The sequence below is a fragment of the Beta vulgaris genome, chromosome 5 (genome assembly GCF_026745355.1).
Source record: "Beta vulgaris subsp. vulgaris cultivar EL10 chromosome 5, EL10.2, whole genome shotgun sequence".
NCBI classification, from domain to species: Eukaryota; Viridiplantae; Streptophyta; class Magnoliopsida; order Caryophyllales; family Amaranthaceae; genus Beta; species Beta vulgaris.
This window is the reverse complement of record NC_079206.1, coordinates 61,023,492-61,043,396: the sequence shown is the minus strand read 5'-3', so window position 1 is coordinate 61,043,396 and position 19,905 is coordinate 61,023,492. Positions and strand designations below refer to the sequence as shown.

The following is a 19,905-nucleotide window of genomic DNA, read 5'->3' as shown; positions in this document are numbered from 1 at the left end:
CCAATCTAATATTACATCGGGCATAAAAGACGGTGAAAAGACGATATTGAGTCAACAAAAATCGATTATGGTTTGAATATCACCATGCATATGTATCAAGAAAGCGGTCTCAAAGCGTCTATATTAATAACTTAGATGAAAAATTTCATATTGATATTTTAGATTATCTTTTATATATGTGATATAGTTGTTGTAAATAATGTATGATGATTTATTAATGATAATTTCGTTGTTCCCTTTTATTCAAACAATAAGTTAGATGTTAGCTTAATTGTTGAATTATATAAAATTAGTGAATCTAGTAATTTGTTAAATATGAAACTAGATTAAGTTTACAAGATTAATAAATAGGAAAAGACGAAAATGGTTGTAAATGGCAGTTGTAAAAATCGTATTTAGTTGAATATATTATTTCTTTTACATCATTATTTTTTATATATTATATATTTAAAATCTTATTTGGTTGAATATATTTTAATTGTGTATTTGTGACATTTTTGTTGAGGTGGCAAAAAGTCATAAGACCCACTAACTCATCCCGAATCCGACACGAAATTAGTGGGTTGTTTAATTTAGTATATTTTGGTAAAATATTAGTAAATAAGAAGCGGGTTAAAAAGATTCATGATATTGATTTGTTTGAGTTATGCATATGTCCAACCTTGATAAACGAGTTAATAAACGGGTCGGATAAATAAAACAACTAATAAATAAACCAAACAATTTTCGTGTCTTAATATGCCCCAGTTTAAGTCATATCTACATAAATCTCCCTTGCTAATGTCGGTCACCTAATAGATTCGGTTTTTTATATTCATGATTGTAATAGCTCAACTCTTTAGGATATCCTTGTAAACGATGAATTAGGTTGAACATTAGACACTGGAGAAAGGAGTGTATAAGTAAATTATACTCCCTTCATTTTATTTTTCAATAGATACATTATTATAACTTGTATAAATAATGCATAACTTTGACCATCATTATTATCAATTATCTGTTAATTAAATATTGTAAAAAGAATGAATATTTTGAAATATTAAGTCAAAACTCAACGACATCTTATATGCTACTTGCTAGTATTGGTATTTATACATAATACATGTATAATCTAATTCAAGATTTTTAATAATATATTGACTACCTCCATTTAAAATTTGAAAATGCATAATCAATTATTTACACAGGAATCAGGATAAGGTCTTAGAATTGTTACTTTTATATTTGTGTATTTAAATCCTACAAATATATTTTTCTACAACTTTAGTATTTAAGTGTCAAACATCGCTAAGAAGAATGTCAAAGTAAAGCTATAACCACCCCTTTTATTAATGTATGCAAAACATAAACAATTTCCCTTTCAAACGGAAAAAAACATAAACGTACAATAAGAAGTGAAAAGGAATGTCGTTATTTATGACTAATCAAGAAATCAAGGATATATTCCTGTCAAAAAAAAAAAACAAGGATATATATTCTGGAAACAAAATTTACATAGAGACGTGACATGTCATCACATAATGTAATGTTTAAGCCTATATTGTTATCATCTCTATTATATAAGTTAAGGAAGGACCAAGGATGTCTTGGCCTAGTAGTTAAGATTTAGGTGCTGTAAATAAAAGGTCACAAATTCAAATTCTCTCTCCCGTTATTTGTACTTTGTACAAAAGTCAAAAATTAAACATGAAATCAACATTAATAACTTCACAATATAGATAAACACAACCAATTCATGAAATTAATTAGAAGTTGAGCAATATAAAAAAAGTAGTGATATGTCCTAATAACATAATACTTTGTATTTACGAATCAAAAAATATGGTTTATTAACATTTATAATCGTTAAAGAACTATATTGAAGCCGCAGACAAATAATTATTTAATCATTGACCAAAATTTTCGGTGATGATATTAAACAGTTAAAAATCGGTCACCTCCAATTTAAAAAAAATAATATCTACAAAGAACCTCAATAGTTTATATATATAACTACCAAAATAATTTTAGATTAAAATATTATGTCAATTCGTGCACATAACTACATAAGGTCGTTGTTGACGCACGCATCGTGTGCATATACGACTAGTCTTTCATTATATGTACTCCGTCGTTTATCTGAATGTCCTTTACTTACATGTTTACACGATGTGTATAACACATCTTTAACTATTAATATTTTCAATTATATTACAAAAATACATAATAAAATATGATTAACAATTACAAGATTCCTCTTAATATGAACTTTATATATAAATTCAAAGATTGTTAAACTTTTATAAGTTTCATTATTTGACTTATAAACGGATAGAACTTTAAGAAGTTAAAAGTCAAAATTTTATACTCTCTATTTCAAAATATAAGATACGTATGATATTAGAAGTCGAACTTTTGTCATTAATTACTCTCTAATAAAAAATTATAAAAAAATAATATCATTATAGTAATTTTGAAGACAAATCAGATAGTATAATTTTTACTTCCTCTGATTTTTTTTTAGTTGACCAATTTTATTTGGGCATACTTGTCGAAACAATACTTTGAACCTTTATATCTTTAATCAATAAGGAAAAATTACAAAAAGTTAATATTTAGAAATTATACATTGTGACGAATCTGACAAGATGTCACATGACGATATTTATCTTTAAGTAAAAATCACAAGAGGTAGTCAAAGTTATTTATATGAATAATGTCAAAATCAACGGATCGTCTAAAAAAGGAGAGAGTATAATCTAATTATTCATATTATTGTAAGAGATATTATTTGTAAAGCATGCATGCGTTATATGTTGAGGTAGATAGAGTAATAGGTAGATAGAGTAATAGCTATACATTAAGATCCTAATCAATGCATGATTATTTTACAAGTTATATTATTTTCAAAATATATGTCCTTATTTGGTGAAGAGAGGTTTGAGATAAAATTAGAGGTTTGAACTTATATTAGAGGATTTGACTAGCCAATCCTTTAATTTGAGTGTTTGATAAAGAGATATCTTAATTACTCCCTCCGTCCCAAAATATAGTTCCCGTTTCATTTTGCACAGTCTCCAAGATGTACCTTTGACTTACGATATCTTCTATTTTTTATTAGTAAAAAATATAAAAAGTTATATTACGAATTTATACATTGAGAAAGATCTAATAAGACCCCTCATGAATATGTTTTTTCGTATACATTAGTAAGAATATTTGGTCAAAGTTTTTAAAAATTGACTCACAAAATAGAAATGGGAACTATATTTTGGGACGGAGGGAGTAGTCGATTGTGCTCAAAAAGCTCTTTTTGAAAAACCTAGGAAATGAGCTTTTTAACATTACATGTTTGGCAAAGAGTGGACCAATTACATTTATGTCATAATGTTGTTGAAAATTACATTAATAAAGAATAAAAGGTACAACAATAAATTATGCACATGTCATTTTTGATCATTTTACACAATCATGTAACAATCAGTTATCAGCTACTTACCAAACACTTTTATACAAACAACTTATACTATCAACTAATCAAATCAACTAATACAATCAACTACTCCCTCCGTCTCATAATATAGTGCTTGTTTCTTTTTTACACGGTCTCCAAGATGTAACTTTGACCTTTAATGTCTTCAATTCCGCATTAATAAAAAATATAAAAAGTTGATATTATGAAACTACACATTGAGACGAATCTAACAAGATCTCACATGAATATGTTTTTTATATATACAAATGAGAATATTCGGTCAAAGATTTTAAATTTTGACCCACCAAAAATGAAATAGGCACTATATTATGGGACGGAGGGAGTATAAGCTATCAGCTAATACAAGCAACTAACAGCTAATAACAACTATCCGTCAATTGACAAACAGAGCCTATATATATAAGACTTTAATTACTTATTGTTTAGCTTTGTATATTTCAAATTTGTTATAATTTTAATGATTTGTCCATTCGTGTTTGGAATGTGTTTAAAATGGATAAGGACGAACTAGATGGTTCATGGACTCATTTGTCATTGGGTCAATACCTGACAGTAGACCATTACCCCACGCGTCTACCCACGCCCCTCCACAAGTCCACACGCCAAGTCGCCAACCTTCATCTATTCACCAGCCATCCCATTCTTTCAATTTTTTGGTACGAAATCCATAAATAAAATTCTATAGAAGCTTCTTGCATTTTGGTTTCAAAATATTATAGGACTTTTTTCTTTTATTTTGCAGTACAATAAAGAAAATGAAGATAAATTTTGTTGATATTTTATTTCAGACTCCTGAAACAACCTAATATTATATTATTCGACACGTTTATATATATTTTTTTTACTTGCAACACTTTTCTACAAGGAAAATAATTAATTATTTACAACATTTTCGACTTTGCTTTTCCTTTCTCTCTATCTCTCTCCAATCACATGAGGCCCTCTTTTTTTTTCCTCTCTATCTCTCTCTTATTCAAATTTTATATTAAAATTGATGAAAAAAAAGTGATGCAAAGTAAAAAAAAACGGAGGAAGTATATTTTTTTAATATGGAGGAGCAAGCTCCGAAAAACCTACAGAATAACAAAACGAAAAATGTGTGATAAAATCTTTTTTAACACGAAGAATTTGATAACTTATGTAGGATTAACAAAAAAAATCTACTAACGGATCTACTGTATACTAATACCTATGCTCAATGCTATTTTGTTTGAAACTCTTTCAAAAATACAATGAGATTTTTTTATAATTTGGAGTAGCTTATGATAGGAATATAGGATTACGTACTCTCATTGAAGACATACGACAACTTAGATCTTCTATCAAAAAAAGGTTATATCAGTTCTGCTGCCACAGTTGACTTCGATCCCTCCACTGATCCTAATCTTCAAAAAAATGTTCTCCTTAATTTGTTAGGGTTCTCCCTTGAGAGAAGGGTGTCTTAACTTCACTCATGTCCCGAAAAAAAATATACTCATGTGTGAGTGGATATTTATGAAATTGAATTTACATAAATCAATAAAACCAAAGAAAAATGACCCCCAAGGAAAAATCTCCATCCTGCTTGGCCTTTGACAGAATATAAAGGGCCCACAATATATTGTCGGTCCAACATGAATATATTGAGTGTAGGACCATACACACTTAAAAAGGCTCCCTATAAGTTGGCAAGTCCCTACTTTATTTTTCTCTTCTTGTAAGTTGTGAATTGTGATTGCTGCTCTACAAAACATGGGCTGTTATGTTAAACCCAAATATGGTCATTTTCTCATGTTTTTCTTTATTACATATTTGAGTGACAAATGCCAAATGGATATGCCTCAGTCCTTAATGCATATCCCCCACTTCCCCACCATTTTGACTACTCTGTTGTACGTTCTTATCTTTATCTTTTAAGCAAATCTATATTCGATCTTCTTGGGGTACCACAATGATGTAGTTTGTGGTCTTTCACCTAATAAATCATAGTAGTTTTTTTATAAGAGGAAATCGATTATATTTCTAAACCAAACTATTGTTTTTAGTATACCAACCGGAACTTTTAATATTATAGGTATGGATATCCATTCAATGAGAAGATAACAAATCCTATATAGTTTAAATTTTACAAGTGGCACACAACAATGAGATGTTCTAGATTGCTACTAAAAGTAATTTGTTATAATTGGTTATCTTGCTTTTTAATTTACTCAATTGTTAATGTCTTGAAATCATAGGTTATGCTTCCTTGTGTAGAGGAAGTATTAGCCAATAACTTCTACTTGTAATCTTATTCGGTATCTTCTAATATGAATTTTGAATAGGTTGCGGTTAAGTGTTTTTTATATGAGAAGGTATTGGGTCAGACGCGTCCGACCATAATATTTGGTCGGACGACTTTCAATTAGTTTCAAATTTTTTTCAGTTGGTTTTAATTTTTTTTCAGTTGGTTTCAAAAAAAATTCAATTGGTTTCAAATGAAAGAAAAACAAAACAAGCTGGAAAAATTTACACACCAACTGAAAGAACAAAGAAGACCAAATGAAAGAAAAACAACACAAGCTGAAAGAATTTACACACCAACTGAAAGTCAATAGAAGACCAAATGAAAGAAAAACAACACAAACTGAAAGAATTTACACACCAACTGAAAGAACACAGAAGACCAAATGAAAGAAAAACAACACAAGCTGAAAGAATTTACAAACCAACTGAAAGTCAAGTAATCTCTCACCAAATTATTACTATCTTATCAACTTAGTAAACAATTCCTTAGTATTATCTCCAATGAAATTCATGAATAACGTTAACCTACAAGATGATTCTTCAATTATATCCTCAGTATATGGAAATTCATCAGTAGACCAGCTTGGATCCATAACTTGAAGTTAGCATCATTGAACAATGGATTATACATCTTTATCGAGGTAACGACGTTATTAGAAGATGGTGAAACAGAAACAAGAAATATGATGGTGTTCTTGATGAATGAGAAACAAGAAGAAGAACTAGTATGGAGATGGGAACTTCTGTCAAACATAGGTAATCAAATATTCTTCATTGGATTTGGAGATGATGTTTCATTTGCACTTGAATCTCCAACTGAAAATCTACCACAATGGAAACTGGTACAATTTTTTGGGTTCTTACCAGGGGTATAAGTGTATACTATGGAGTATGCAGCTGGGATGATTCAGATTCAGGTTATCCAATGTCCGTCGGGACGGAGCGTCTTAACCGTGTGGGTTATCCGTATTACCATGTGTATTTCTCGATGGTTGATGCTATTTGCGCTCGTCCGACGGAAAGTATTGGGTCGACGGTCTGACCCAATACTTTCACTTTTTATATTTATAGGGGGAAAAGGAGCAAATGTGACAACAAGTCGAACGACTATGTCGAATTTCGCACAATCATGTGTTGACACCAGGGAGTATTAGAAACTTGATTCAAGTAGGACGCATACATGCTCGTGTTTCTTTTCACATGTTCTTAAAAAAGACAAATATCTAATCCTACACAAAAAAAAACCGAGCTACATTATATTATATGAAAGTGTAATAATTTAATTATCAGACTATATATAGTCGTTCGCACAACCATGTGTTGACACCAGGGAGTATTAGAAACTTGATTCAAGTAGGACACATGCTCGTGTTTCTTTTCACATGTTCTTAAAAAAAACAAATATCTAATCCTACACACAAAAAAACCGAGCTTTATTATGTTATATAAAAATGTAATAATTTAATTATCAGACTATATGAATACTTGAGCCTTTATATACTCTAAAACCTTTTAAAGTTTATAAGGCTTTTTCATCTCAAATTTCTTAATGTGCTCTTCTACTATCTCTAATAATATATATATGTGACAATAATTTCTTTAGCTATATACAAGTATCAACGAAAATCATGTATATAAAAGTTAATATATTAAAATAAATCTAAAAAGAATTTCAATTAATGATACATTTTTTCTTATTATATACTCATAATAATTGATAGTCAAACTTTTCAGCTTTGACATATGATTATAGACAACAAGAATTCGATAGGACATACAGAGACTATTATAAAGTCGTTATAATTAGTTTATTTATTTTTTTGTTATATTAAAAGAGTATGACATGATTCTTATAAAAAAAAAAAAAAAAGAGTATGACATGATCATACCGCCTCTAAGTACTAATATTTTATCCCCTGGAAAAAAGTAGTAATACTTTAAAACTTATGCGACTAATAGGGAACAAAGTCGCTCAAATTATGGTGAGAATCATACCAAACTCATGATTAACACCTTCCGGTTCATCATATTCATCATGAAAATTACCCCACCATGCATATGTAATATATATAAACATTCTACATTGTAATTCAATTCGTCTTCCTTTAGTGCAAATAGTTCATAAAACTCATGTTTTTGGGCCACATCTTATCCAAATATGCAAATTTACGCAGCATATTCTATATATATTTATACACATTGCTTTCACCACAATAATCTTTCACTAATATATAGTATATAAACAATGTTAGTATGTAAAATATCGTTTATTTTGTTTTCCATACTCCTTCCATTTTTCGAAGTTGCCCCATGTTTATTTTTGGGTATACATTAAAAAAAAAAGGACTTGTAAACTCATTTCGATTAATAACTCAACCAATGATGTCTTAGTTTAGTGGTTAAGATTGAGGTGTTGTGAACGATGAGTCACAGATTCGAATCCCCCCACCCCTTATTTGTACTTTGTACTGCCTTTATGACTCATATGGATAAAAAAAATCGATCAACAACTCGAACTTCTCAATAAGCTTATAGCTTTTGGCTAAATGGTAAGGTTATATAGTTGAAACATTGTCTTAGGAATCTAATATTCCAATTGTAGTATTTCCTATGTGAGACTCATAACTCTAGTACCCCGTTTCTTTTTAATTTACACATTTTTTTTATATGTTTTTTTTAATCAATACATTGTTATTCCATCTATTTTCTCCCTTTTGTCTACTCATATCATCATCTTTTTAATTTTTTAATTTTTCTCTTAGATTTTTGGACTTTTTCTTTGTTTCTAATCCCCAAAAATAGAGTGATCAGTTAAACCGGCTTGATTAAAATTTAGTTGGAATTTTTTCATCTGTTTTAATGTTCTTTCAAAGTCAACCTTAATATTGCATGATAATATTACCCTTACACATCATCATGATAACAAAATTTGAATGTTCTTCATTTGTTGAAAGGAGAATAGTTTTGTAAACCATTCAGACGTGACTACGTGAGTCCAAGCTAAGAACCAATTTTTATTTTTCCAAAGGGTCCAAAAATCAAATTTAAAACAGGTAATTGTGGAGAAACATGATCCTCCCTGGCGCATATGACAACATATTATATTGGTTACCTACCGTACGATGATAAAATAGAGATTCGGGAAGAAAAAGGCCGAAAAAGCAAATTGATAGGGATATGTGGAAAATAGACCAAGACAACAGAGAGAGAAACAAAATCATGGAATATTGGAAATACATACAGGAAAGATTTTTATCCACTTCATAATACTTCAATTCCAAAACTGCCCTTCAGAACCTAAATTACGGAGTACGATATTATTATATTTCCTCCCTTGTTAGGGTGTGAATATCCCTAGTCTTAGAGGGAGTCTTGAGAGAGTCTTGAGACAAGATTTTCATGGATCTTAGGGATAAACTAATGCAAGACTAGGGAGAGTCTTGAGTTGAGTTTTGTTTTGCAAGACTCAACTTAAGACTCATTTTTGCCAAATGTCAAATATTGATTGGGTGAGTTTTTTTTAAATATCAAACCACTTATATATATATATATATATATATATATAATATATATATATATATATATATATATAGAAGTGAGTTCATATGAGAATGCATACTTATATGAGAAATGAGAATGAATTTTACACGCCATAACTCATATGAATAAGTGATGTAACTCTAATGAAAAAATGATGTAATTCCAAAAACAAAATATTTGAAAAAAAAATTCAAAAACAAAACAATTTTTTTTGAATTCAAAATTTTTTAGAGGGATGTAACTCTAATGAATAAGTGTTGTAACTCTAAACCAATCGTGTGGTTGAGATTCATTCTCATTTCTCATGTAAGGAGCATTCTCATGTGATCTTGCCCCTATATATATATATATATATATATATATATACATGAGAAATGAGAATAAATCTCAACCACACGGTTGGTTTAGAGTTACAACACTTATTCATTAGAGTTAGTGAGTCTTAATTAGAATATAGGGATAAAGTATAAAAATATAAAGAGTCTGAAGTGAGTCTGAGTTAGTGGAAAACTGATGTGGCAGAGTCTGAAGTGTAGTGTTGAGTCTGAGGGATAAACATACCCTTAGTTGTTAACTTGTTATCAACTAACTTTTTTTTTTCTTATCAAGAAAGAAAAGTTAGGAGGTGCCTTCAACAAAAACACCACCTAAAGCATTATGTAGGACGGTTACACAATACAATCTTTAAGTAAACAGAAAAGAAGAAAAAGAGCGTACAATAACATAAGTGGAAGCTCCGTCGCGACAACACACCTTCTTCCTAAGCTCAATCGAATACACCTTCTTGTAACCCGTCACGGGGAGAAGACAAACACCACTGAAACATAATAGGCTCCAAATCTTCCACAAAAGCAGGCCCGTTTAACGAACAAGATAAAAACTGAGGCCGATGAAGCATAGGCTTGGTGTGGAGTGGTCCACCGGCGAGAAATCAGGTGAATGAACAAAGAGCCAAGACACCAAGAAGAGCCTAAACTTGCAACCCATCAGAAAGCCCTAACCCTAGACAAACGAATCAAACCACCACAACGCCTTGACGTCGGAGACACAAATATTGTCAACCCGAACATGCCGCCGACAATGAAGATGGCCAACAGTAGACGTACGATAACGCCTAAGAGGAAGCAAATTCAAGCAAAATGTCAAAAAAAATTGAACTAGCTAGAAAAGATGAAATGGAGAGTCTAATAGAGATGGTCTGGCTGAGTACAAGATGAACTAACCAAAAAAAAATTAGCCATAAAGTGGCTAGATCTAAGGGGGAGGAGAAAGAGGAGGGCCTCGGCTAGGGTAAAATAATGTTGATTTTTGTGTCCTAGGGTTTATAGAGAGAAGGGAGAGCCCTATAGATGATCATGAGTCGGACCGTGTTTTGGCCCAAAAAGTGGCTCGTTTCGGGCCAAAGCCGTCGGTCGGGCCAAAAAAATCCGCAATAGAGCCCAGTATTTTAGGCTAGGCCGAAATTTGCCCTATTTTCAAATATAGGTTGCCCGTAGGTCGAATTTTTTGCCAGTCCGGCCGCGGGCCGAAAAAACGCCCAAAACCAGCCCGAAATCGGCCGAGCGGGGCTAATCTTGATAATCTCTAGAGAACCTCCCTCTCTAGAAACTTTTTTCCGATTGTTATCCACTTGATCATAGCTGTATTGAAGATTTGGAGGCCCCAGTTCTAACATGAAAAGTAGGCCCCAACTTTATAAATGAATAAAGACGGAAGGTTGGGTATTAAAGATTAAAGTTGAAAATTTAAAGATTGATCATTGAAATGGAGAGTCTAATAGAGATGGTCTGGCTGAGTACAAGATGAACTAACCAAAAAAAAATTAGCCATAAAGTGGCTAGATCTAAGGGGGAGGAGAAAGAGGAGGGCCTCGGCTAGGGTAAAATAATGTTGATTTTTGTGTCCTAGGGTTTATAGAGAGAAGGGAGAGCCCTATAGATGATCATGAGTCGGACCGTGTTTTGGCCCAAAAAGTGGCTCGTTTCGGGCCAAAGCCGTCGGTCGGGCCAAAAAAATCCGCAATAGAGCCCAGTATTTTAGGCTAGGCCGAAATTTGCCCTATTTTCAAATATAGGTTGCCCGTAGGTCGAATTTTTTGCCAGTCCGGCCGCGGGCCGAAAAAACGTGCCCAAAACCAGCCCGAAATCGGCCGAGCGGGGCTAATCTTGATAATCTCTAGAGAACCTCCCTCTCTAGAAACTTTTTTCCGATTGTTATCCACTTGATCATAGCTGTATTGAAGATTTGGAGGCCCCAGTTCTAACATGAAAAGTAGGCCCCAACTTTATAAATGAATAAAGACGGAAGGTTGGGTATTAAAGATTAAAGTTGAAAATTTAAAGATTGATCATTGAAAATTTTATTAAAGGTGGAAAATAAGGGTGATTTTGGAACCTGTGCTATTAGGCTCTTTGCAACACTCATCTATCCCCTGTCCACTCCAATAGTTGTTTCACTCCATGATCCATTTACCTTAATTAATTCCATTAGCTTAAAAATGAGAATACAATACTATATTAGTTTAAGGGTTAAATGTTGACCTTAGTTTCAATTGTTATCGGAGAAAGTAAGTTAAAGACTAATAAATTCAGATAAATTTAATTCGACAAAAATAAGGTCTAACATGCTCAACAAAAGAAGATTAGCCTTTATTGAACGATTATAACAAAGACATAGCTTCGTCCTACCTTAGAACCGAGTGCCCTTTGGTGTAAAGCCCAGTAGTCTTCCCAATGGGAATCGACTCAACAACTAATCATCAGATAACCCCTTGACCTCGACTACTTTCCTACAGGATTTCAAAATAGAACGCAGAACCAAGAGGTGCAAAGGAAGTAGGAGCGCTGGGGAAGAGGAAATCGAGCTGCGGGGGGTGGGGAGGGGGCTGCGAGGGGTGGAGGGGGGCTGCGAGGGTGGGGAGGGGGTATGGAAGGGGTGGTGGGATGGGGAGGTTTGTTGGGTTGGCGGATGGCAGGGGTGGTGGGAGGGTGGGGAAGGGGCTGCGGAGGTGGGGAGGGGGTGGCAGGGGTGGTGGGAGGGTGGGGGTTAGGTTTAGGGTAAGGGTTAGAGGTAGGGTTAATTAGGGTTTAAATAGAAAATTAGAGTTAATGACTAACGACGGTTAATATCGTTAGTCATTAAGGGTGTTTGAGGGTACCACGTAAATTATTACTCCCTCCGTCTTTTTTTATTTGCTACAAGCACTTTTTCACAAAGACCAAGGAGGGAGTGGGGACCATTGACACTAGCCTTTTGTGCACGCGATGCGTGCGATGATATTTTTAGGCCTAATACTAAGTAGTAAACAAACTGAAAATGCAAGTTAGTATGTAAGTTCACCTCTATTTTGTGAATAAGATTCTTCCATGTTCTTTTTCTGTTGTCATTCATTTTTTGATTTTGAATAGTTTTTTGTTTCTCAAGTCTTATATGCGCATGTTCTTTTATAATCAGTATGATGTTCTTTACTATATATCGTCATGTTCTTTTTTTTTTTGGTTTTATTCATTTTTGTAATTTATAATAGTTTTTTATATGGATTTTAGTAATTTCTCTATGATCCCAAAATTGTAACCGAAAAGTATAATACAATTTTAGTTTTTTTTCCTTGTCTGACTTCTAAATTCTGATTTCACAGGATATTTAAGAATTTTCATCATTTTAATTTTTTCTCCTTTTCTAAATGTTCACACTTTGAGTTTCAATTATATTTGAAAGGAAATTTAAGTTTTTCATACACAATCTGATTTTGCATGAAATGGTCGTTTTTAATTTTTCTCCTTTTCTAAATTTGAACACTTTGATTTTCAATTATAGGTGAAATGAAATTTCAAATTTTTCATACACAATCTGATTTCGCATGAAATGATTTTTGCAAAGCATTTTATAGAAATAAAATACCGTTATTTGTTCATTATTTATACTTATTTATTAAAGTGTTTTTAAATAATATTTGATTGTAGTTCAAAGAATCTTATTTCTACAAAATGGAGGTGAACTTAAATACTAACTTGCATTTTCTTTTTGTTTACTACTTAGAAATAATTAGGCCTAAAAATTTTCATCGCACGCATCGCGTGCATAAAAAGCTATGTATGTGTAGTCGTCAATGATAATAACATGAAACATATTTGTTGATCAGTGAAAGTAGAAGCTAATCAAGCAGGTATTTTATTTCTATAAAGTTATAATAAGAGGAAACTTTAATTTTCCTCATATAAGCTAATCAAGTATGTAACACCCCGATAATTCTCTCTTTCTAGAAAATACTTATAATATAAAACTTAGAGAATTACCCAGGCATTATCGCCCGTGTGATAACGTTTCGGCTTACTCAGAATTTTGCAGCGGAAAACTTACTAAAACAAAACCAACTTTATTAAACTTATGAAATAAGAGTCAAACAATGTTTGAACTGAAACACACCAACTTAAAGCTAAAGTCTGAAAATATAAATTCCTAGGAACAACTTAAATACTACTATCACAAAAGCCTCTCCATTCCAGATTCCCCAATGGTATGCATCTTCGAACCTGTAATGTCAATGCTTTCTTGACTCTGCTCCCCCGAAGGATCACCACAGGATCAATAGGCAAAGCCATGATCACAAACACAGACAAGCACGTAATCAGCAAAGCTGAGTACTACATATCAGATAATAATAATCTTAAACATGATACTACAACACAACTTATAGAATAAAATAATAATAACGTAACAACTGCAGATGACTCTTACTGAACTAGACTCTAACTTTTATTTCTTCTTTAAATGGAATAGTTATTGGGACGAGTTGACTTTTCTGAAATAGGAAATACGGTCATGACTCCGTAAACCAGAATGACCTACGATATCGAGGAACCTTTAGACTAAAGAGGAATGGTGATCAATCCAACCTCGAGAATACATATCACGGCGGACTATGTACTCCAACCCTTAGTGTCCAACTCTAGACGTGCACCAGTCTAAAGTCTATAACCTATTCTCGTTACACTTTACGTTGAATTCATTTTATACTTGTGTTGACACCAACCAAGCACATAATACTCACAACTACTAATCACATAACATCACAAAACTCCTTTTTAATCTTAGAATTAATAAGTGTTCACAACTTAGCATCCAAGACTCTTTTAACTTCTTTTATTCTTTACTAACTTGCCTGTTGAACCTAGCCAACAGTAAAATGTACCTTTATATAGGTATAACTCAAAATTACCAAATAAGATCCTCGGTTCTTATAAGATAAATAGATAAACTCAAAGAATCCATGATTCCAACTTACTCAAATTAATCCACCTACGAATTAATACCAAAACTGAAATTATTGTTTGCATCAAACTTCCATACAAACAAGTCATACTTAAACATATTCTTAGTTTACATGTAGCATACAAGCACTTAACATGTAAAGCCATCTCAGTAAATCATATATATGAACTACAAGGTCCTATACATGATATTACAAATTAAAAACATCCCTAGAGCATGTTTCTAACCATTTAGCACGTAGACTATGTACGTACCTTTATATACTAGCCTGTAGGCCACTTTTAAAACGTTAAAAGTCTCCCACGAAAGATTCTCCGCCTAAAAATTAATATAAACTAAAATCAATACTCTTAATTAAAAATACAGCAACTTTAAAATATTTAAAATCCCTTTAAATATATTCAAAAGCTTATTTTAATATCAAAACTTCAATAACTTTTAATTCCTAGCATCGTACTACCATACTAGTAATTAAAAATCTTAAAACTCCATTAATAAAACTCTTTCTAAAATTCCAGCAACTTTTAAAATCATAAAACCTTCTTTAAACGTATATAAACATGTTTAAAATCATAATCTAAATCAATCTCATAATATCTAATATGATACTATGGTTTTATAGTAACTTAAACTCTAAAAATCCATGCTTTAATGATTAAAACTTCAATCTAAAAATAATAACAAATCGAAAATATTAATATTCAATATATAATATATATGAAGTCAATATATAAGAAAACGAGGAAAAGAATCAAAAGAAAAAAGGAAGAAAAAGAGTAATATACCGAAATCGCGAGGGAAATATGGCAGCAGAATTGCGAAACTTGCAGAGGCCATAACTAATAGAATAAGAATCGGAATTGAGCGATTCTTGAGTCTAACTTCAATAACTTTTCGAGATCTACAACTTTCAAGAAGGAAGTTTTGGCTAAAAATAAACGGAACTATGAGAAATCTGGCCAATCAGATTCGGGTGAGAGAAAAAACGAGTGAAGGGAAGAAAAAAATCATGAGGAGAGAGAGAATAGAGAGTGACGTGTGAATGAGAGAAAATAATGTTAGGGTGAAATAATTTTGGGTTTTTAGGATATTTATATAAAGAGCTTCCCTTTTGGGCTTAGGAAAAAGGAATTCAATAATTAAAACAATAGGCTAATCCTATTGGGCTTAGGAAAAGGAATTCAATAATTAAAACTTTGATGACTAACAAGATGGGCTTGTTAGGACTTTAGTCATCAAATTATCCTTTCCCTTTTTATTTCTTTTGGGCTTTCGATTCCATTAAGTTTCTTTTCAAATATACTTTTAATAATTAAACTCTTATTTAAAACACGCTTAATTAAAATATTACAAACTTTATTAAGCTTAGAAAAATATTTTTAGTTGACTTTTAAAATAGTCAACCCTTTTTAAAAGTCAAATCATTTTCCAAACTCATTTGGATTTAATATAATTACATAAATAACTTAATATATTTATGAAAATCCTTTAAAAATGTGGGGGATTACAGTCTACCCCCCTTAAAAGAAGTTTCGTCCCGAAACTTAACACAAAACCCTCTTGTTTTCGAAAGTCTGAACTCATCATTTCGAAAATCTTTGAAAAAAAAGATAGTGCCTCTGGTGCACTTTCCCATTTTTAAACACTTGTGTCACTTATGAACACTTTTCTTATGCGGAGACTCTACTTCTTTTGCACTAACATGTGCAAATTGCCCAACATAGGCATACATATACATGAAAATGTCATAAAAATAGACAAAAACGCGAAATTTATCGCATTCTACCCCCCTTAAAGAAAACGAGTTACGCCCTCGTAACTCACCTCAAGGAATAGGTCTGGATACTTTTGCTTCATATCCTCTTCGGCTTCCCATGTGGCCTCTTCTGACTCGTGGTTAGACCAAAGAACTTTGACAATATGCACATCCTTGTTACGCGTACTACGCACTTTCCTGTCGAGAATCTTGACAGGTCTTTCCTCATAAGTGAGGCTACTATCTATCTGCACTCGTTCAGGCTCTAACACATGGCGCTCATCAGGGATATAGCGCTTCAATTGGGATATGTGAAACACATCGTGCATCTTTTCAAACTCCATTGGCAATGCCAATCTATAAGCTACTTTCCCAATGCGCTCCAAAATTTCATATGGGCCTACATATTTAGCACTCAGCTTGCCCTTTTTCCCAAATCGCATAACGCCTTTGGTGGGTGATACTTTCAGGAATACTTTATCACCTACAGCGAACTCATCTTCGCGCCGCTTTAAGTCTGCGTAACTCTTCTGCCTATCTTGCGCAGCTTGAATTCTAGCCTGAATCAATCTAACGTTCTTGACGGTCTCCTCAATGAATTCCGTCCCCAAAACTACATTCTCACTATAGTCATTCCAGCAAATGGGACTTCTACACTTTCGTCCATATAACGCCTCAAAAGGTGCCATTTTGATACTCGCATGGTAACTATTATTGTAAGAGAACTCAATCAAATCTAATTGGTCCTCCCAACTTCCTTGAAAATCTATAGCACAAGCTCGCAACATGTCTTCCATAGTTTGGTTAGTCCGCTCAGTCTGACCATCGGTCGCAGGGTGAAAGGCGGTACTCATCTTTAATGTTGTCCCAAGGTTTGCTTGAACCTTCTTCCAAAACTTAGATAGAAATCTAGAGTCACGGTCTGAAATAATGTCCTTTGGGACTCCGTGCAATCTCACTACATGCTTGATATAGGTTGTAGCGAGTTGCTTCTTCTTCCATGTCTCCTTAATAGGTATGAAAACAGCGGACTTGGTCAGTCTATCCACTATAACCCAAATGGTATCATTTCCACTCCTCGACTTGGGTAAGGCAGTCAAAAATCCATAGAAATCGAATCCCACTTCCATCCAGGAACCTCTAGTGGTTGGACTTTCCCCATGGGTCTCTTATGGTCTATCTTCACTTTCTGACAGGTTAGACACTTAGACACATACTCAGCTACCTCTCGCTTCATGTTCGGCCACCAATATATCACCTTAAGGTCTTTATACAGCTTGTCACCCCCAGGGTGCACAGAATATGAGTTTGTCCCTCTCCATAAGACGTTCTTTAGGTCTGTACACTTCTGTGGTACACACCACCTCCTTTAAACCTTAGACTCCCATCATCATGAATCTTGAAGTCTACTTCCTTACCTTGCTTCATTTTCTCTTATCTTACTAGTGCTCATCCCAACTTGACCCTCAATGATCTCATCGAAAACTGACACTCCCAAAGAAAGATTACTAGTCTAGCCTCACTTTCCCCAGGATTTAAAATTTCTAGGTTCAACCTTTGCATATCTCTACACAACTCCTCAGGGACTATCAAAGTCACAAGCTATGACTCGATTTCCTACTCAAGGCGTCAGCCACCACATTGGCTTTCCCTCATGATATGGATATCTAGATCATAATCCTTAATCAACTCTAGCCATCTTCTTTGCCTCATATTCAAGTCTTTTTGGGTAAATATGTACTTCAAGCTCTTATGGTTCGTAAATATCTTCAAGTTGCCCCATAAAGATAATGTCTCCAAATTTCAATGCAAACACTATGGCAGCTAACTCTAGATCATGGGTAGGGTAATTAGCCTCATAAGGTTTCAATTGACGCGACGCATAAGCTATTACCTTACCATTCTGTTGCAACACACAACCCAAACCATTTTTCGAAGCATCACTATAGACCTCAAATCCCTCATTCCATCAGGTAGGGTTGAAACAGGTGCAGTGGTTAAACGATCCTTCAAGATCTGAAAAGCTTCCTCACATTTCTCATTCCACTCAAACTTGGACTCCTTTTTCATTAAATTCGTCATAGGTCTCGCTATCTTCGAGAAATCCCTCACAAATCTCCTATAATAGCCAGCTAAACCCAAGAAACTCTAATGTCAGACACACTCTTTGGAGTTGGCCACTCACTCACAGCTTGAATCTTAGCAGGATCTACTGAGACTCCTTCCTTAGACACAAAATGACCCAAAAATGCTACTTTCTCCAAACGAAACTCACACTTAGAGAACTTGGCATATAGTTGGTTCTTTCTCAAGGTTTCCAAAATAATCCTCAAATGTTTATCATGCTTAGTTTCATTCCTCGAATATATAAAAGTCATCATGAAAACCACTACGAACTTATCTAAAAACTCATGAAAGATTCTATTCATCAAATCCATAAATATAGCAGGAGCATTGGTTAACCCAAATGGCATTACAGTGAACTCGTAGTGACCATAACGCGTTCTAAAAGCAGTCTTAGGTACATCCTTATCAGCTACCCTCAACTGGTGATATCCTGAACGTAAGTCAATCTTCGAGAACACACTAGCTCCGTTAGTTGATCGAATAGGTCATCTATTCTAGGCAAAGGGTACTTGTTCTTGATGGTAACATTATTCAACTCCCTATAGTCTATACATAACCTCATACTCCCATCCTTTTTCTTCACGAACAAAACAGGAGCTCCCCAAGGCGATGCACTAGGTCTGATATAACCCTTATCCAAAAGTTCTTGCAATTGCGTCTTTAACTCACTCATCTCAGGAGGTGCCATTCTATAAGGTGCCTTAGATATAGGTGCAGTTCCAGGAACTAAGTCTATGGTAAACTCAACAGCTCTTGCAGGCGGCATACCTGAAATTTCACTCGGAAATACGTCCATAAACTCATTTACTATCGGGACATCCTCAAGTTTTAACTCAGCTTCTTTACTCACATCTTGCACACTACAGAAAAACAGCTCACACCCCTTTCTCATCAACTTCTGCACTTGTAGAGCAGAGATCACTCCAAAGTTTTTAGGTTTCCCAAATCGTCTATATGAGGTAAATTTTCCCGAAGGGTTTCTCAACACTACTTTCTGGACTTCACAATCGATCCTGGCCTTGTAATGACTCAACCAGTTCATCCCAAGAATCACATCTAAATCCCCCAAATTAAATTCTATTAAGTCAGACGGAAAGACACAGCCTCCTATCTTCAAAGGCAGGTTTCTAAACAACTTGGCACACCTTATGATTTCTCCAATAGGTATGCTAATAGGCAAATCAATCACTTCAAAATCTACTAAACCCCCAATTGAATTTCCTCAATCAAAGCTTGCTCAAATCATTGAGCCTTTAACTCCTCAATGGCTATTACCTCAAGTGCAAATCTAGACAATGCTATAAACTTGCTATAAATTAGAGATGTCATGCTCTCATCTAAGGTTATATAAACTCTTGGACTTTTAGTTTCCTCATAAAAGCAGGCTAAATTTTTTTCTCTTGAAGCAGCAATAAAGGATTCCCAAATAAAGTCTTTCATAATACGAGTCTAGTCTCATTCTCTTTCTACT

General features: G+C 33.5%; 1 long non-coding RNA gene across 1 annotated transcript; it reads right to left on the bottom strand.

Annotated features, from left to right (window-relative positions):
- Window positions 1–13,635: 13,635 nt before the first annotated feature.
- LOC130591553 (uncharacterized) lies at window positions 13,636–15,552 on the bottom strand. The gene is made up of 3 exons (XR_008969316.1): window positions 15,337–15,552; window positions 14,806–14,869; window positions 13,636–13,837 (listed from the first exon to the last, which is right to left on the bottom strand). It is a non-coding gene; the product is annotated as an uncharacterized LOC130591553 (long non-coding RNA).
- Window positions 15,553–19,905: the final 4,353 nt, after the last annotated feature.